The 19,695-nt window shown below is 38.4% G+C and overlaps 1 long non-coding RNA gene across 1 annotated transcript in view; it reads right to left on the bottom strand.

Moving 5' to 3' along the window:
• Positions 1-2,319: 2,319 nt before the first annotated feature.
• The window catches only part of LOC138842611 (uncharacterized), a 144,023-nt gene continuing 126,647 nt past the window's right edge, over positions 2,320-19,695 (bottom strand). The window contains exon 4 of the long non-coding RNA XR_011377308.1: positions 2,320-2,505. This is a non-coding gene — a long non-coding RNA (uncharacterized lncRNA). The remainder of the gene's footprint in view (positions 2,506-19,695) is intronic.

Raw genomic sequence — 19,695 nt, 5'->3', positions numbered from 1 at the left:
TGTGCTTGCTGGACTTGACTGACTATTTCCTTTCCCATATTAGGGAAGTTTTCAACTATAATCTTTTCAAATATTTTCTCAATTCCTTTCTTTTTCTCTTCTTCTCCTGGGACCCCTATAATTTGAATGTTGGTGCATTTAATGATTTTCCAGAGGTCTCTAAGACTGTCCTCAATAGTGTTCATTTTTTTTTCTTTATTCTGCTCTGCAGTAGTTATTTCCACTATTTTATCTTCCAGGTCACTTTGTTCTTCTGCCTCAGTTATTCTGCTATTGATCCCTTCTAGAGAATTTTAATTTCATTTATTGTGTTGTTCATCATTGTTTGTTTGCTCTTTAGTTCTTCTAGGTCTTTGTTAAAAGTTTCTTGTATTTTCTCCATTCTATTTCCAAGATTTTGGATCATCTTTACTATTATTACTCTGAATTCTTTTTCAGGTAGACTGCCTATTTCCTCTTGATTTGTTTGGTGTGGTGGATTTTTATCTTGCTCCTTCATCTGCTGCATATTTCTCTGTCGTCTCATATTGCTTAACTTAATGTGTTTGGTGTCTCCTTTTTGTAGGCTGCAGGTTCATAGTTCCCATTGTTTTTGGTGTCTGCCCCCAGTGGGTAAGGTTGGTTCAGTGGGTTGTGTAGGCTTCTTGGTGGAAGGGGCTGGTGCCTGTGTTCTGGTGCATGAGGCTGAATCTTGTCTCTCTCGTGGGCAGGACTGTGTCCTGTGGTGTGTTTTGGGGTGTCTGTGAACTTATTATGATTTCAGGAAGCCTCTCTGCTAATGGGTTTGGTTGTGTTCCTGTCTTGCTAAGTTGTTGGGCATGGGGTGTCCAATACTGGAGCTTGCTTGTTATAGAATGAATTGGGTCTTAGCATTGAGGCAGAGATCTCTGGGAGACCTCTCACTAATTGATATTTCATGGGGCCAGGAGGTCTCTGGTGGTCCAATGTCCTAAACTCGGCTCGGCTCTCTCACTTCAGAGGCTCAGGTCTGACACTAGGCCAGAGCACCAAGACCCTGTCAGCCACATAGCTCAGAAGGAAAGGGAGGAAAAATAAATAAAATAAAATAAAGTTATTAAAGTAAAAATTTTTTAAATATATTAAAAAATATAAAAGAGTAAAAATAAGAAGAGAGCAATCAAACCAATAAAAAAAATCCACCAATGATAACAAGTGCTAAAAACTAAACTAAGATAAACCTATAAATCAGAAACTAGATAGTAGTATACAGCAAACTCAAGTTTACAGTTGCTCCCAACGTCCACCACCGCAATTTGGGGATGATTCTTTGTCTATTCAGGTATTCCACAGATGCAGGGTACATCAAGTTGATTGTGGAGATTTAACCCGCTGCTCCTGAGGCTTCAGGGAGAGATTTCCCTTTCTCTTCTTTGTTCACACAGCTCCTGGCTTTCAGCTTTGGATTTGTCCCTGCCTATGCATGTAGGTGGCCTGAGGGTGTCTGTTCCCGTCCAGATAGGATGGGGTTAAAGGAGCAGCTGATTCGGGGGCTCTGGCTCACTCAGGCCTGGGGGGAGGGAGGGGTACGGATGCGGGGCGAGGCTGCAGCAGCAGAGGCCAGAGTGACATTGCACCAGCCTGAGGCGCACCACGTGTTCTCCCAGGGACTTTGTCCCTGGATCACAGGACCCTGGCAGTGGCAGGCTGCACAGGCTCCCAGGAGGGGAGGTGTGGATAATGACCTGTGCTCGCACACAGGCTTCTTGGTGGCTGCAGCAGCAGCCCTAGCATCTCATGCCCATCTCTGGGGTCCGTGCTGATAGCCGCACCGCGCGCCCGTCTCTGGAGTTCGTTTAGGTGGTGCTCTGAATCTCCTCTCCTCGCGCACCCTGAAACAATGGTCTCTCGACTCTTAGGCAGTTGCAGAGTTTTGCCTGGACTCCCTCCTGGCTAGCCATGGTGCAGTAACCCCTCCAAGCTGTGTTCACGCCACCAACCCCAGTCCTCTCCCTGCGCTGCTCCGACCAAAGCCCGAGCCTCAGCTCCCAGCCCCCGCCCGCCCCGGCGGTTGAGCAGACAAGCCTCTTGGGCTGGTGAGTGCCAGTCGGCACCGATCCTCTGTGCGGGAATCACGCCGCCTTGCCCCCAGCACCCCTGTTGCTGTGCTCTCCTCCGCGGCCCCGAAGCTTTCCCCTCCGCCACCCGCAGTCTCCACCCGCGAAGGGGCTTCCTAGTGTGTGGAAACCTTTCCTCCACAGCTCCCTCCCAGTGGTGCAGGTTCCGTCCCTATCATTTTGTCTCTGTTTATTCTTTTCTCTTTTGCCCTACCCAGGTACGTGGGGAGTTTCTTGCCTTTTGGAAGGTCTGAGGTCTTCTGCCAGCGTTCAGTAGGCATTCTATAGGAGTTGTTCCACGTGTAGATGTATTTCTGACGTATTTGTGGGGAGGAAGGTGATCTCCACATCTTACTCCTCTGCCATCTTGAAGGTCCTCTCTGTAGATTTTTGTAGATTTTCTTTATCAAGTTGAGGTTTCCCTCTTTTCCTAGTTTAATGAGAAATTTATTATGAGTGCATGTTGTATTTTGTCAATGATTTATCTGAATCTATTGATACCATCTCAATGATTTTACTTAAAAAAATTTGGAGTGAAGCTCAGAAATTTATCTTTTACATTAGAACCTCAGATCATTCTGATTCCTCTGAGATACCCTGTCCTTGGGAGTTTATACATCATACTGGTTTTAGGGATACTTTGAGATCCACCAAACTAAGTTTTCCCGAAATGTTTATAACTGAGTCTAATCAGTTGGGCATCCTGTCACTGATTACAGAGTCATGTGCTAATAGTCAATTATTTCCTATATTAGCCCAAACCAAATACCATATCTAAGTGTAGTCTCCTTTCTGAGATCAAAACTGAGGAAATAAGTTCCTTTCTGTTTTTCATTTCTTTCTCACATTATTGAAATTTCAAACTATTTTCTTTTCTTGGTATAGTAATGGCAGGCTGAGGAGAGAAAGGGGAAGTTACTGGCTGAAAAAATGAGTCACTAAATCAAGAATGTTTGAAAATCATAGCCAGAGAGGAGAATCCCAGTTGAAGTAATAAATTCATCAGACCAAACTTAACATTATTTTCAAAATAACTGAGTTCTATTTTAGAACTAAAAAGAACCAAATGCTACATTTGCCCCTGAGCATAGTTTGGCTAGCAGGCCAGTGAATAAAAATGCTTCCAAGTCTAGATGGTAGAGCCCTAAAACTTTATTTCTTAGTCTAATTCTAGGTATTAAAAACTGCTGAAAAATTTTGGCTAAGACAAATGTTGCAGGGCAAATTTACATCCCTTTTCTAACTTAGAGGGGCAAGAAGAGCTTCTAAAATTGCTTACAGAGCTAGTTTTCAAACATGTGAAGGCCATGGGTAAATTTCAGTTTGTATTGAGAAAATAGTCCTTACTTGCCATCTTTCTCTTCTCAGAGGCAGGCAGTCCAGGAACTAATCGACTGCAGAAACACTGGTGGAAGTTTTGATGTGTAGAGAGAGTGGCTCAAGGAGGGAATGTAAAGGGAGGTCTGACTTGTAACATAGTTTTGTGGCTTGGGTTCTAATCTGATTTGTTGATTTAAACATAATGACTACACTTGACTATTTTTCAAAGCCTGGATACAGCACGATCCCTTCCCATCTTAGACTCTTAGTCCATAATCATGCTGAAAGTGTTTTGTGTTACAGAGCGTAAGGAATATGTTTCACAATGAAGAAAGAAAAGTAACCCTCCTTTGCTATTCTTTATCTAGCTACCAGTTTCTTTCTTCCAACTGAATATAAAGTACATTTTCCACTTTAAAAATCACCCTTTAGAAATTTCGTTCTTATTCCCTGTGGCAAAGAAGATAAAAAGTGATTATAGCTTCTATCCTGAGCCTCAGATCCTGGTTACAGCTGACAAGTCCATACTCTAGTAGGAATAAAACCTTAAGTGATTGCTATCTTGCTGGCTTCCTATACAATACAAACTGTGACCCCAGTTCTTTTGAAAAACTGAAACATTTCATTAAGTCTATCCAAGTTATACTGTCGGCAAAGCAAAGTTGTTCTGTCCCCGAACCAGAACATTTCTTAAGCCCTGGGTTATATGGTGGCAATAAGTAAACCCTTCCTCTGATCTTGATTCCAAATGAAAAATATGAGCAATAATGTCTGGTATTATTCATTTGGAACTGATGATACCATCTGTTTCTTGTTACCAAAACCACGTGGCTGTAGCCTAAAGGTTAATTGTTGATGACTTTACTGGATTACTCCTTTTGATTAACTTTGAGGTTGCTTTTAATTTTTCCTGATAAAGTTTTTTGTGTGTTTGTTTTTAAGGTGTTAGAGGACTGAAAGGCACTCAAGTGGAGCTTCCTCTTGTCCAAATGACAACTGCTGATTTTGGTGCCATTAGTCCATTTTCATTATTACTTCTTTGAAAGCAAGCATCTGACCCATATGGGGAGCTATGGACCCCCAAAGGAACAGAGCAGTGAGCACAGGAAGAACCTGCCCAAGTTGTGGTGAATCCTCCATCTCTTCTTCAAGCACTGTTGCTACTAGTATTGGCCCTTACCTCTGACAACTTCCTCCTCCTTTTAGTCAAGTTCTAAAATCTGACAATCTCATTTGAGGCTCTGAAATGCCCATGCATTTTTTGACTCTCTGCCTAATAGCAAGAGTGTAATAATCTTTCTGGCTGGAACAGAACTTAGCTTCATCACCAGGTGTTCATTATTTCTACTTTTTAAAAATTATCTAAGGCAAGGATGCACAAACTACAGCCCACAGGCTAAATTCAGGCCACCATCTTTTTTTTGTAAACAGTTTTACTGGAACACAACCATGTTCATTCTTTACACATTTTCCTATGGCTGTTTTCTTGCTACAATGGCAAAGTTGAATAATTGCAACAGAAACCATACAGCAAACAAAACTTAAAATATTTACTATCCTTTTACAAGAAATGTTTGCACACCTCTGGTCTAGGGTCCTGATACAATTTATTTAGGATTTTCTCTTACTTCTGTGTGACCATTCTACAGCTCAGTTTTCTCATCTGTAAACTGAGGATAGAAGTCGACCTCTCTCATAGGGTTCTTGTGAGGATGAAACTAGATAATGCATGGGAAGCACTCAGCACAGGGTCTGCAGAAGCACTCAATAAATGTTAGTATTGTTTGACTTGATGTCTTGTTTGAAGCTATCAATTTGAACTATTTCTTGTGAAGCAGTTAGTACAGAGAACAAGACCTTCAAATCTGGGTTCAATCCCTATAGTACAGGTTATTACTTATACCACTTTAAGCAAGTTATTTTACCTTTATCATTTTATCTATCTCATGGAAATAATGAAAGCTACCATGGAGGGTAGTTGTACACATGACAGATTAAATGCATATCTCCTTCCAATGTTTCCCAATGTCTAATTAAAAAGACAGAAAAGAAGTAAAAAGCCCCAACTCTACAAAATCAAAGAGTACTGGTAAAAAGATGAAGCAGGTAAGAAATTCCAACAAATATTTACAAGCCAGAAAGCAGAACATTAAGAAGGAACTGGTGGGCTTCCCTGGTGGCACAGTGGTTGGGAGTCCGCCTGCTGATGCAGGGGACACAGGTTCATGCCCCGGTCTGGGAGGATCCCACATGCCACCGAGTGGCTGGGCCCATGAGTGATGGCCGGTGGGCCTGCGTCCGGAGCCTGTGCTCCGCAATGGGAGAGGCCACAGTGGTGAGAGGCCCGTGTACCGCAAAGGGGAGGGGAAAAAAAAAAAAAGAAGGAACTGGTTAGAGAAAGCTGCAAGCTAAATGTGGACAATGGGGGAAGACAAAAAGCAAGCCAAGCCACACAAGTCTAGACGAAAGGACTGAGAAAAGGGAGGAACAAAGAATCTCAGGAGGTGGATGGGTGTTTGTTTAAGAAGCAGTTAGGGCACTACTTCACCTCTCCTGTTCTGTCGTAAGACTGGAAGACTGAAACCAGAGGGACTCTGAATTCAGCATAAAGCAGTGATGTTCACAAGTAGATGTTGTCATGCTGAAAGCAGGGAGATTAAGTGGAAGTATACATGTATACGGTGAGATTCCCACCCTCCTTTCCTACTTGCCTCTGAGAAGCCTGGCAGTCTTAATTCCCTAGCGGGAGAGCAAAGGATTTCTCTGTAGAGAAATTTCCTGAGTCATGAAACAGCTCTTGAATATTGGGACCATAGGAGGGTGTTATTACACATCCACATGCCACTGTGTGGCTCAGCAATCGACAAACCTTCCAGTGACCTTCCTAGTACCTCATGCTTAAACAAGAACAAACATCAAAGGCCTAAAGACATTGAAATAAAGCACCTCATACCAATGACACCAAGACAGACAAACATTAAAAACATGGTAGAAACAAAATTTCAAAGCAACTTAAATGTCCATTGACAGAGGAATGGATAAAGAAGATGTGGTACATATATACAGTGGAATATTACTCAGCCATAAAAAAGAATGAAATAATGCCATTTGCAGCAACATGGATGGACCTAGAGATTATCATACTGAGGGAAGTCAGACAAAAAAGAGAAATATTGTATGATATCCCTTATAGGTAGAATCGAAAAAGAAATGATACAAATGAAATTATTTACAAAACAGAAACAGACTCACAGACTTAGAGAATGAATTTATGGTTACTGGGGGAAGCATGGGGGGAAGGGATAGTTAGGGAGTTTGGGATCAACATGTACACATGGCTATATTTAAAATGGATAACCAACAAGGACCTACTGTATAGCACCAGGAACTCTACTCAATGTTATGTTGCAGCCTGGATGAGAGGGGAGTTTGGGGGAGAACGGATACATGTATATGTATGGCTGAGTCCCTTTGCTGCGCACCTGAAACTATCACAACATTGTTAATCGGCTATACTCCAATATAAAATAAAAAGTTTTAAAAAAAAGAAAATAAAAACAACCCAAAGCTACCAGAGAAGACTTCAAAAATACTCAATTAATATCCTTGGCAAGAAAAGAAATATACTTACATTTATCAAAGATCCAGAGATAGCAAAATTCAAGCCACCAAAACAATGAATAGTATTTAAAGAGCTTATTGTGCATATAAGAACAGTTCATGAACTCGGAGCTTTCAGATTAAAAATTGAGGGCTTCCCTGGTGTCACAGTGGTTGAGAGTCCACCTGCCGATGCAGGGGACACGGGTTCGTGCCCCGGTCTGGGAAGGTCCCACATGCCGCGGAGTGGCTAGGCCTGTGAGCCATGGCCACTGAGCCTGCACATCCGGAGCCTGTGCTCCGCAACAGCAGCGAGAGGCCCGTGTACCGCAAAAATACACACAAAAAAATAACAAACAAAAGAAACCTGATATGAAGCTCAGGGGGATGCTGTCACGGGATGACTTATAAAGTGAAAAAGAGGACATTGTTTAATGTTTTTAATGATTGGTTATTACAATGGGTATCTCTAGACAGCAGAGAATTGGTTAAAAGTGATAATCCCACCCCAATTTTAGGAAGATGACTTAAGTTTCTTTTATGACTATCAGAGGCATTTACAAGAAGTAACCTAAGTTTCACTTAAGTTCGTGAAATTAGCTAGATTTAGTTTTGCTTACTTTGCCACTTTAGTGGCTTAAATGGTTTTATCCAGTCAGGGAATACTCAAGTCCCATCTCCATTTTGTATTTAATTTTAATATACCCATTAAGCTAAAATGGTATGCTATAAGAAAAAGGACATAGGAATGAAAAATAGTTCTTAGAAATTAAATATATGATGGGAGGACAACAAAAATATCAAAAGAATATCAACTATACTTTAATAAAAAATAATTTCTTTAAAAAATCAAAAGAAATATTAGAAGATAAGGTAATGTTTTATAGAACAGAAAAAACACAAGAGTTATGAAAAATAAGGGAAAAATCAGAATTAGAAGATGAATCTAGAAGAGACACCACCTGACTAGGTATCTGAGGAAGAAATAAGAGAGATTATTGAAAGGAGAAAAATTTGAAGGAAATAATATGAGGACATTTCCCAGAATGAAATGGAGGACCTATCAAGTCCCCAGTACGATGAAAGAAGAAAATATTATGCTGAGATAACACAGTGAAATTTCAGAACACCAGAGATAAATAGAAATCCTTAAAATTCTCAGAGAACAGCAAGACCCTCAGTAATAGCGAGACAGGTGACCTATGATGGATGGAAGACCTTAACGACAACGGACTTAACAACAATGTTGGGGGGCTAAGAGGAAATGAAGACATGCTTTCAACATCTTGAAGGAAATGGACTTTTAACCAGAATTCTCTCCTTAGGCAAACTGTCATCTAAATGCATGGATAAAATAAGGATATTTCAGGAATTCAAATTTAAAAACACAAAACCAAAACCAAACCAAACTTCCCCTAAGCTCCTTCTCGGCAATTTACTGGAGGATATGCCACAGAAGAAAAAAAAGAAGTTAAAAAAAGAGGGAGATGTGGTTTCTGGAGCACTCTGGGAAGAAGGTGAGGCTTGCAGTGCAGATTTTAAATCTCCCTGAATTACCCCCAAAGAAAAAGCCAGTAGAATAAATTAAACAAAAACTAATGGGATAGACAACACCTACAACAAACCCCTACAATGCCTCTTCCAACATCATGAAATATGAGTGAGTGGGGAAGGACCACTGAAGTAGTAAGACCTGAATTTTATCAACAGTAGTGTGGGATGAAACATATTGGAAAGTTGGGGTTGGGGGGTAGGTGGGAGAGATAAAGGAATTTCTAATGGCCTTGAGAGCTGGAGGAACCAAACACTCAAATTTTCTATTGGTTTCCTAGTCTAAAATTAGTTAATAACCTCTGCTTCCTCTGCATCTAATTTAAAGGAATACCCTTTTACTCTCAGCAACACTTCAAAGGCAATTATTAGGCTTATGCTACTTTTTGTAAACGTACCCACTTTTCCCCCTACCATTAATATGTTATATTATATCTGCATTGTTAGAGAATATAGCCTTTACACAATCAACTATGCTCCCATAACTTGAGGACATTCATATGATCTACGAAATCAGAAAAGTTTTGGGAGTGAAGGGGGTCACTACAGATTAGACCAAGACAAGAGGTAAAAATTGGACTGTATTGGCAAACTAGACATATGATCATCCTATTTGTAACAACCATTTAGTCTTACTACTACAGGTAAATATATACTTAATACTTATTACATGTTCCTACACTGATATCTCTCCAGTCATTTTGGTCTCCTGAAGGCCACTGTCTAGTAAATTCTGCAGGAAGAGCTCATGATAGCAATATGCCTTGAGTCTGCATGTTCATAGGAGTCCTATTCAGCCTTTACACTTAAAGTTCAGGTAGACTGAAGATGAAATGTGATTCATGTTTCCTTTCTGTTAGTAAATTTTTATGACAGATTTATTGAGATATAATTCACATATAATACAATTTATCCACTTAAAGTTTACAATTCATTGGTTTTTAGTATATTCTCAAGGTTGTTCAACCAGTACCACAATCAATTTTAGAACCTTTTTAATCACTACAAAAAGGAACCTTTCACCATTATCAGTCACCACTCATTTCCCTGCAACTCCAGCCCTAGGCAACCACTATCTTCTGTCTGTACAGATTTGCATGTTATGGGCATTTCATAGAAATGGAATAATGCACTATATAGTCTTCTGTAACTGGTTTCTTTCATTTAGCACAATGTTTTTGAGGTTAAGCAATGTTATAGCAGGTATCAGTACTTCATTTCCTTTTATGGCTGAATAATATTCCACTGTATATGTAGAATCAAGTAAGTAGAATTAACATTTGAATGGAAATAAGAGTTGACAAAAATTTTTAAGAAATGGTTTGACTGAGTTTTTTTCTCTTATCAGCATTATACTTGACGTGGTTATCACATTAAGTATGATGTTTAATATATACTTAACAAGTAGAGAATATATTTAACAAGAAAATATATTTAATACTGTAAGAGTAGGAAGTATTTCATACTTTAATATAATTAAATACCTTATTTTAATACTTATTTTAATAAAACTCCAATACTTAATTGAAGTAAAATGTTGAGTACTTCATGAAACCGACCACAAATATGGGTATCAGTAAGGAGAAGTAATGAGCCCTGTTAGAGGTCCAGGTAGATACACAAGGGGGAAGGAAAGAAAGAAGTTTCATGGATCTTTTTCTGTCTACAGAGGAAATAACATTCTGAGTAAAGTTATCTTTTAGTGGACCAATCACTATACCACCTTAAACATTACAGTTTTTTCAGAGCAAAGGACCCTAGCATTCAGTGAACAAAGCACTGAGTGGTTACTTTTCTTAGTGAGAACTGGTTAAAATTTCTGAGGTCAAGTATATACTTGAGAAATAGTGCACATATTAATTCTAGTAATCAAGGCACAAACTATTCACCTCCCTGTGCTTCTCACTATCACTAGTAACTACACTTTTGTTTGACGGGTATTTGGAACCTTCTATAGAGTTTAAATTTTAAAATTACTGTAGCATTATACTTATTTTTTTACTTTGGTTAAATGAAGAGTAAAATTCACTCAAGTCAGATATAGTAATAAGAGTATGGATGTGAAGAAAAACATTATACCATGATTATTACTGGATGGAGATGTGCTCTGCATAGTGTTGAATGGATCTGTTTCAGCACACAAAGATGCCTGCCCTTGCAGCGGTTTTAGGCTAAGGACCAATTTGTAAGCCTGGCTGTTCATGGGACTCACCCAGGGAACTTTTAAAAAGTACTGATACATAAGTTTCACTCTCAGAGACTCCGACTTCATTGGCCAGAGGTGGAGCCTGAGCATCAGTTTTATAAAAGGATGCCAGGTCATTCTCAAGTGCAGCTAGGGTTGAGATCTACTGTTCTAGAAAGATGGATGGGTTGATCAATACACTTCACAGCTATGTACTAGATCTGGCCTTGGACATCGTCCTCATGCATTTAAACAGGAGTGAAAGAAGTCAGCATAAGATGGATGAAAAAGGATGGAATTTAAGGGAATTATCACTTCATGGCTTTTATCCTCTCCAGGAAGTTAAAGATAAAATCTTCTACTGAGAGTGAGGCCAGAAGGAGATTTAAGAAAGGGACAAGAGTCTAGATTATTTACCCCAACAACTGGGAGACACAGTTGACACAGAGGTATTTTCTGGAAGATCTGAGGACCCAGATGAAGTAAGAAACCTTGAATTTGTAGCAGCACTGATTTGTATCTATGTTTGATTTTCTGTCATAGATGGAGAGAAGTGTGTATGTCTTATTATACCAACAAAATGTGAATTATTCTCATTTCTGTTTGAATCTCTGAGCCTATGATGTGATGTTGGTAATGCTAATCTGTACAGAGTCAGTAAGTGGCATAAAAAGGCCTAGAATCCAGTGCTAGTCCCAGCTCACTACCTAAATTCCCACTGTGGAATTTAGCTCTGACATGCATTGCCTCTTTTGGGCTTCATACATCTTTAAATCACTTGTGACTGAGATGGGGCTTTTAGTTAAACAACTGAATTTGCTATCACTTTGATTCCTTGTGATAAGACATCCCCATCCTAACACACCTTTCACCATGTAAATGTCAGGGCTGGGCAACTGGTGTGTCGAGTATCACTGGAGAGATGAAAATCATTTAGGAAAAGAGTCTAATGTTTTCTTTCCTAAACTGTCCTCAAGAGGTAAACATAAGCAGATTTAATGTTCCTGAAAGTCATCCTGAGACAGACACAGTGTGCTAGGATTGTTCCTATTTGCCTTTCTTTCAAGGACAAGGAAAAACTCCTACAGTGATTTTAAGAAGGGTTGGGGGGTGGGGAGGGCCGACAAGATCTAAATTAAAAGGCTTAAGATGCTGAAAATCAAGCAACAAACATCAACTGAGAATTTACAGATCTTTCTGCAAAGACAACACAATACAATAGGTATGGGTATAGAAAGTTGGCCAACAATTCATGGTCATAGAAAATACATGTGCAATGACCAGAATCATGGAATTACATCAATAATACACTATTTTCAATTCTTCCTTCCACACGTGAGGAGACTGAGTCCTAGGAAAGGAAGACCTTGTCCAAGGTAGTTTATTCATCAACAAAAAATACACTGGGTACCAATTTTATCTACTGACACCATGAGGTGGTGAGAAAGTGAATGACATGAGGGTCTATATAAGTTCAGAGAGCAGTTATTATGAGAGGCCTCTGCACAGTTCAGTGTTCTTTCTGCTACAGTGCAAAGCGGGGACTAGTCACAAGAAAGCGAGGCACAAAGACACTTACCTCAGCTCCCATCAAGAACAGCTATGGAGATAGGATCCATTGTAGATGTTCACTAAATACATGGTGAGTAAAGAAAAAAGTCTACAAAAGGAAAGGAGTGTGGTAAATACACACTAAGATGGATCTGGGTGGGCACGGGTGTGAAATTCTAAGCGAGGAATAAGGACAAAATGACTCAGAATCAGAAAGAGGAACGATGATTTTGCTGGCTAGACAACAGATTGGCTCAGCTGGAGTAGAGAGACTTTGGGTTAAGAAATGACACAAAGTGAGAGGGAAAAACAGAATGTGGCCAGACCTACGTAAATCCTTGAGGCTGTGATCTTTTCAGTCTACTCCACAAGCAAAAGAAATGCATGAGGGTGTTACACAGGTGAAAGCCACGATGAAAGAAGGACTTGAGGAGGGCTGCTATGGTCATGTGGAGGACAGATTGGGTTCAGGACAGGGAGGTGAGGGACCAGCAAGGGAGCCCCTGAGCCAGTGCTGGTGAGCTGAGGAGAGTCTGCAAGGGCTGAGGAGGGTGAGAGAAAGAAGGAGCTACTTGAGAGAAATTCACAAGGAAGAAGATGTGGTGCTTAAAAAAAGAGGGGGAGGGGGAGGGAGGAAGTAAAGGAAAGAAAGGTAGAAAGGTCTTTTGGAAACTCCAGGCCTGGGGCAGTGAAGAAAGATGGTGTTGCTGACAGAAATGATACTACGGGAGGAAAAAATCTGAAGTTGGTTTTAGACACATTGAATTTAGGTGTATCCTAAGATCCAAATGGAAGTACTCAGAGAGGGGATAGAGATTAGAACTAATCCTAGAAAATGGGGGAAAGTCTTAAGGGCTCTAGATGTGGGAGTTCATATATTTGGAGCTGATAGCTGAAGTCACAGAAACAAGTATCTTGATTAGGCCAGTTAGCAAATACATCAAGTGTTTTCTTGTTTTAGATTGAATTTAAGTAGTCTTTTAGAGTTGCCTACTTTGTAAAAATAAAAACAAGGCAAACAAACAAAAACTACAGTCAAAGAAGGAGGAAACAAACCCAACTAATCAGCAATTTTTATGAACTTCGGGCTTGAGGTCTTTCCTTGAATGAACTAAAGAACACTCACAGTGGGAAATTACTATTTAGCACTATCTAGCACATTAACAATCTTACTTTTGAAAAATAACAAAATAAATCTGTCTTTTTCATACCCTCTCCTATCTAATTATAGTAGGAAGCATATGCCTTTGGAATGGAATGACTTAGGTAATTTTTTTTAAAGCCTGTAAGTATCATCACTTATGTTTTCTAATATACTGCTGAGAGCAGTTAGGATCTGGACATTTTAAATTGAGTGAAATATTGAGAAAGAAATACTGTTTGTAAAATAGAGACTATCCTTAAGTGAGTTATATTTATTCTTCATTTCATTAAGATTTAAATAAGTCATGATTAGTGTGTTTTGGGGGGTTTCTTTCCCCAAAAAATCTTCTGAAAGATCTTTAGTCTAGTGCTATGTTCTGCTTAATATTCCATTTACATTTGTGATGGTTCTACTGTTTTGCTCTCCTATCCCACCTACAGTGACCAAGTCTCATTCCTTTTAATTCTCAGTTCTACTCATTTTTTATAGATTATTTAATACTGCGTAATAAGGCAATTAGGCCACAAACCAGCACACTCTAAACAGCACGGGAATGATCCAAAAAATACGAAATGAAGTTAATGCAACATAAAAATGACTGTGCAGCATACAAAGAAATCAGATTACTGGTAAATACTTTAGTGTCATGAGAAGTCACTGCAAAGTCATTCAGCAAACTTAATATCCTCAGTGTCTCCCACACTGCATGATTTTAACCAGACTATTCTCAAATATGTTTAAAAATATTTTTTTAAAAAGAAAGAACCTCAAGTTTAAGTGCATGTCCTATGAGCTCTTTGTGTTTCACAACAACTAAACCTTAGTCAATTTTACCTATACACCAGCATGGACAGTGTTTCACCAAAATATAGGAATTCTGAATTAGAAGAATTAGAAGAAAAACCTGAAGAATCCTCCCATGCTTTTGCCTTCATTTCGGCTTACTTCTTCCTGCTATGCCTCAGTTGGCCGTTCTGATGCTGTGTCCTTCCCAGTTCTCATTTTCAAAGACCTCAGCACACTGTTTTCAAACGGAGTCTTTTATGCAACAGTGGCATGAAGTGATCTCCTACTAATTTTTGGAACTTGTACTAATAAGGATATAGCAGGTTATGCTATGGTAACAAATTGACCCCCAAATCTCAGAGGATTAATACAACAAAATGTATATCTTTCTCATTCTTTATGTCTAGAATTGGTAAGCCCAGCGTCTGCTCCACGAAATCACTCAGGGTTTTGGAGGCTACCCTATAAGGTGACACTGCCATTTCAAAAAAACTTGGCTCCAGCATACGCTGTGGAAAGGAAGATAGAACATGAAGAACTCTCACCCTCATTTTCACTTCTACTCACCTGGGAAAGTTGTCTAGGAAACCCAGGAGGAGAAAAAGACATGCTGAACTCTAAGAACTGTCTTTACATCCTGAGAAGTTACCTCTCCTTGAGGCAGCACGGTGAGCTCAGAGGATCACTAGACTTGGCGGCAAGAAACTGTCTAATTTTGGACAAGACACTTGGCTTTCCTGGGCCTTAAGCTGCAAAATGAGGCATTTAGATGAGATTGTGGGAAGAGGAACATTAGGATGTTAGAAACTTGTCCTGTCACACAAGGCTCAAGGCTTTAGATGGTGAGTTTTGCCATGTTGTAAGAATTTTCTTACAATAATAAACAAAAGGGGTCTAAAACTAAAATAGAATTACACATTAACTCCAAAAGGGCCAAAAAACTTAAAACTCTCCTCCCTCCCTCCTTCACTGTCAGGAGCAACTTCCACTCAGCAAAATTGCCTTGAATGGTGGGACAAACATATAACAGCTTTCCTTTCCTGTTAAGTTGGAATTCCTCTGTTAAACAAGGATACTTCCAGAGTTTGGACCCAGTTGGAGTCCTCAGAAATTTTTTTTAAAAAGGTAAATAATGTCTTTTCCTCATTCTATATATTATATACTACCCGATATTTATGATTTTTAATCATAAATTTTAACATTAAACAAGATATCTAATAAAACCAGGATTCTTTAATGTTTTGGGATGGAAATAGAGTATCATAAAATACCAGGAACTCACAACAAGATGATTTTCTAGAACTCTCAGAATAACAAGAAAGGGACTCCATTATACTATTTCCCTTGGTAAGGTTTCTACTCTCCCCACTATGTCTGCTGCCATTATACAGATATGAGTAAAGTATTGTATTAGAAAATTATTGGAATTGATAGGAAAGACCTAGAAAATTATTTTAATTTGGGGTTTTATAAAATATTTGAGAATACATCTTTCTCTGAGGCATAATTAGCTAGGTCTGTGCTTGATTCTCATATGGGGAAAGCCTTGTATCCAATGAAATCAATTTTGTCATGCAAATGATTTCTGCCTTAATTTGAATTATACCAGGACCACAGGAGCCATGGCTACTAGGGGGAAATATAATTGGTAAGCTATTAAAATTATAAAGATGTACACTATGTCTGGATTGGGGGTAATACCGTAGCTCCAATCTTAAATCCACGTAAGAATCAGAGACCAATTTCAGGTTTGGCCTGAAATTTAATGCCATGTAACAAGACTTTGCACAAGCAAACTGAAGGATGTGATGATTTGCCTGGATAAAGTTCTAAGATTCGGTCCCCACAGTGCTCCATGAAGAAGCTCACTGACTGTAGTACATCTGTGTTTTATAGGAAACAGAACAGATTCAATGTTATATTATCTATGATTTCTATCAGACTCAAACTCGTAAATCTCAATAAAGCCATCTGTGTTCATGAATTAGCTAAGAAATGGCAGATACAGATCCCACAGAGAAGAAACTATTTATTGAATAAACCTTCTAAAATTTCATTTCATGTTATTAATACTGAAATAATCTCCTTACAAAATAATTAATAAAATAAACCAAAAGTGGGGGAGAAAATATAAGGAAGGAAAAAATCATTATATTTCAGAATCTTCAAAAAGAGGGGAGTGAACTTTGGGAATGAAGGAGTAAGGACCAGGGCAGACTCTTTCCCAAGAAAAACAACAATTTAACAGGATCAAATTATTTTTTTAAAAATCATTAATCATTCATATTCTCTGAAAATTTCCCTAAATGCATATAACAAATGGAGAAACATTCATTCAAGAAAATACACTAAATCTCAGTAAGAAGACTGAGAGTTTGGCATTTGATCCGTAACCCAGTCCATTACATCCGTTCCCCAGCTCCCAGAAAACTATCCCAGGCTTGTGCAGCCAAGAAGACAAGAGCTCCCTCTCCCTACAGCTCCCAGTTTGAAATCACAACTTCACAACAGGAAAAGTAGGCTTCTGCATTGCTCATCTCGCTCTCCTGCAAGCCCCACATTGCAGGTGAGACCAAAAGGACTAGGTCTGTATTTCCCCACCCAGCTACAACTTGTAGTGTAGAAGCCTTATCCCCAGTGCTATAGGCTGAGTATACTGGGCCCTGATCACCTCCGTCCCCACTCACTCTCATAGGATGGAAGTTCCGCACTGAGAGAGGCAATGTGAAAAGAGGCAAAATTGACAGAATTGTAGGGAAAAATAGGCAATTCGACAATAATAGTTGAAGACTTTAATAGCTCAATAATGGGTAGAACAACCTGGTAGAAGATCAACAGGAAGTAAAAGACTTAGATAATTCTATAAACCAACCAGAACTAACAAATCTCTCTAGAAAACTCCACTAAACAATAGAATACACATTTTTCTTAAGCACATACAACATTCTTCAGAGTAGACAAAGTACTAAGCCATAAAACAAACCTTTAGATTGATTAATCTAAAATAATTGAAATAATAGAATATACGTTTTCAGACCACATGGGAATTAAATCAGAAATCAATAACTGAAAGAAATTTGAGAAGTTGACAAATATCTAGAAGTTAAACATACTAACAGCCAATTGGCAAAAAAAGAAATCATAAGGGATATTAGAAAATATGAATGAATAAATGAAAATGAAACAAAACAAAACTTATGGGACGCAACTAAATCAATGCTCAGAGTTAAACTTATACCGGTAAATGCCTACATTAACAAAGAAGAAAGATCTCAATGAATCCTAAGAAACTAGAAAAATAAGAATAAACCAAATACAAACCAAGCAGAAGGAAAGAAATAATGACTAGAGCAGAAATAAATGAAATAGAGAATAAAAATACATTGTACTAGAGGTGCTAGTCATAGTAGTTAGCCAGCAGAAAGAAATAAAAGACATCTAGATCGAAAAGGAAGAGATGAAACTATCTCTATTCATATATGACATGATCTTGTACATAGAAAATACTCAGGACACAACTGAAATATTATTAGAATAAACAAGTTCAGCAAAGTTCTGAGGTAAATGATAAATTACAAAAATCTGGTGAATTTTTATACACCAGCAATAAAAAATCCAAAAATAAGATTAAGAAACCAATTTCTTTTATAATGGCATCAAAGAGAAAAAATAATCTTAGATATGCATTCTACAAATGAAGGGCAAAACATACCTCAAAACTATAAAACATCATTAAAAGAAATTGAAGAAATTCTAAATAAATGAAAAGACAGCTCATGTTCATGGATCAGAAAACAAAATACGGCTGTCGATACTTCTCAAATTGATTTAAAGTTTCAATGCAATCATGTTAAAATTCCAGCTGGCTTTTTTTTTTTTTTTTTTGCAGAAATTGATAGACTGATCTTAAAATTCATATGTAAATACAAGAGACCCAAAAGAGCTAAAACAATCTTGGAAAAATAAGAACACAGTTGAAGCACTCACACTTTTTTATTTCAAAACTTAACTAGAGTTCCAGTATTAACACAAACGTGTCACTCCCAGAAAGATAGACATATAGATCAATGAAGCAGAACTGAGAGTACAAAAATAAACCCTTACATTATGCTCAAATGATTTTGCACAAGGATACCAAGATAACTGAATGGAGAAAGAATAGTCTTCTCAATAAGTGGTGCTGGAAGAACAGGATAACCACATGCAAAAGAATGTAATTGGGCTCCTTCCTCACATTATATACCAAAGTTAACTAAAAATGGATCACAGATCTAAATGTAAGACCTAAAATTATAAATTCTTAGAAGAAAACAAGGAATTACTACTTTGGGCTAGGTAATGTATTCTTAGATATGACATTGAAAACACAAGTGACAAAAAGAAAAAAAAAAGACAGATTATATCAAAATTTAAAACTTTTAAGCTGCAAATAATAACAAGAAAGTGCAATGAGAATCTAATGAATAGGAGAAAACATTCACAAAGACTATATCTGATAAAAAATGTATATTCAGAATATATAAAATGCAATTTAATACTAAAAAGACAATTCAATTTAAAAATGGGGGGCTTCCCTGGTGGCACGGTGGTTGAGAGTCCGCCTGCCGATGCAGGGGACACGGGTTCGTGCCCCGGTCCGGGAAGGTCCCACATGCCGTGGAGCGGCTGGGCCTGTGAGCCATGGCCACTGAGCCTGCGCGTCTGGAGCCTGTGCTCCGCAACGGGAGAGGCCACAACAGTGAGAGGCCCGCGTACCGCAAAAAAAAAAAAAAAATGGGGAAAGGATCTGAATGGACATTTCGCTAAAAAAGCTATACAAATAGCCAATAAACTTACGAAAAAATGTTCAACATCAGTCACCATCAGAGAAATGTAAATCAAAACCACAATGAGATACCACTTCACTTTACTAGGATGGCTATAATAAAAAAGAAAGACAATGTTAAGCATTGGTAAATATGTAGAGAAATTGGCAACCTCATATGTTGGTAGGAATGTAAAATGATGCAGTCACATTGGTAAACAATTCAGCAGTTCTTTAAATGGTTAAACACAGAATTACCATTCCACTCCCAGGTATCAACACAAGACAAATGAAAACATATGGCATATGTTCCTACAAAAACTTGTACGTGAATGTTCATAGCAGTATCACTCACAACAAACCAAAAAGTGTCCATCAACAAAGGAATGGATAAAAATGAGTTACATTCATACAATGGAGTATTATTCAGCCATAAAAGAAGATAAAATAACTGACACATGCTACAACATAAATGAAACTTGAAAACACGTTAAGGGAAAGAAGCCAGTTACAGAAGGCCTCATATTGTATGATTCCATTTATATGAAATATCCAGAATAGACAAATCTATAGAGACTGAAACTAAATTAGTGGTTGCCTAGAGTAGGGGAAGTGGGAAAAGGGGAGAAATGGGGAGTGATTGGTAATGGATAAGGGTTCCTTTTGGGGGGATGAAAGT

Source organism: Globicephala melas, chromosome 3, assembly GCF_963455315.2.
Source record: "Globicephala melas chromosome 3, mGloMel1.2, whole genome shotgun sequence".
Classification (NCBI taxonomy): Eukaryota; Metazoa; Chordata; class Mammalia; order Artiodactyla; family Delphinidae; genus Globicephala; species Globicephala melas.
The sequence above is the reverse complement of the archived record's forward strand: the minus strand, read 5'-3'. Positions and strand labels throughout refer to the sequence as shown.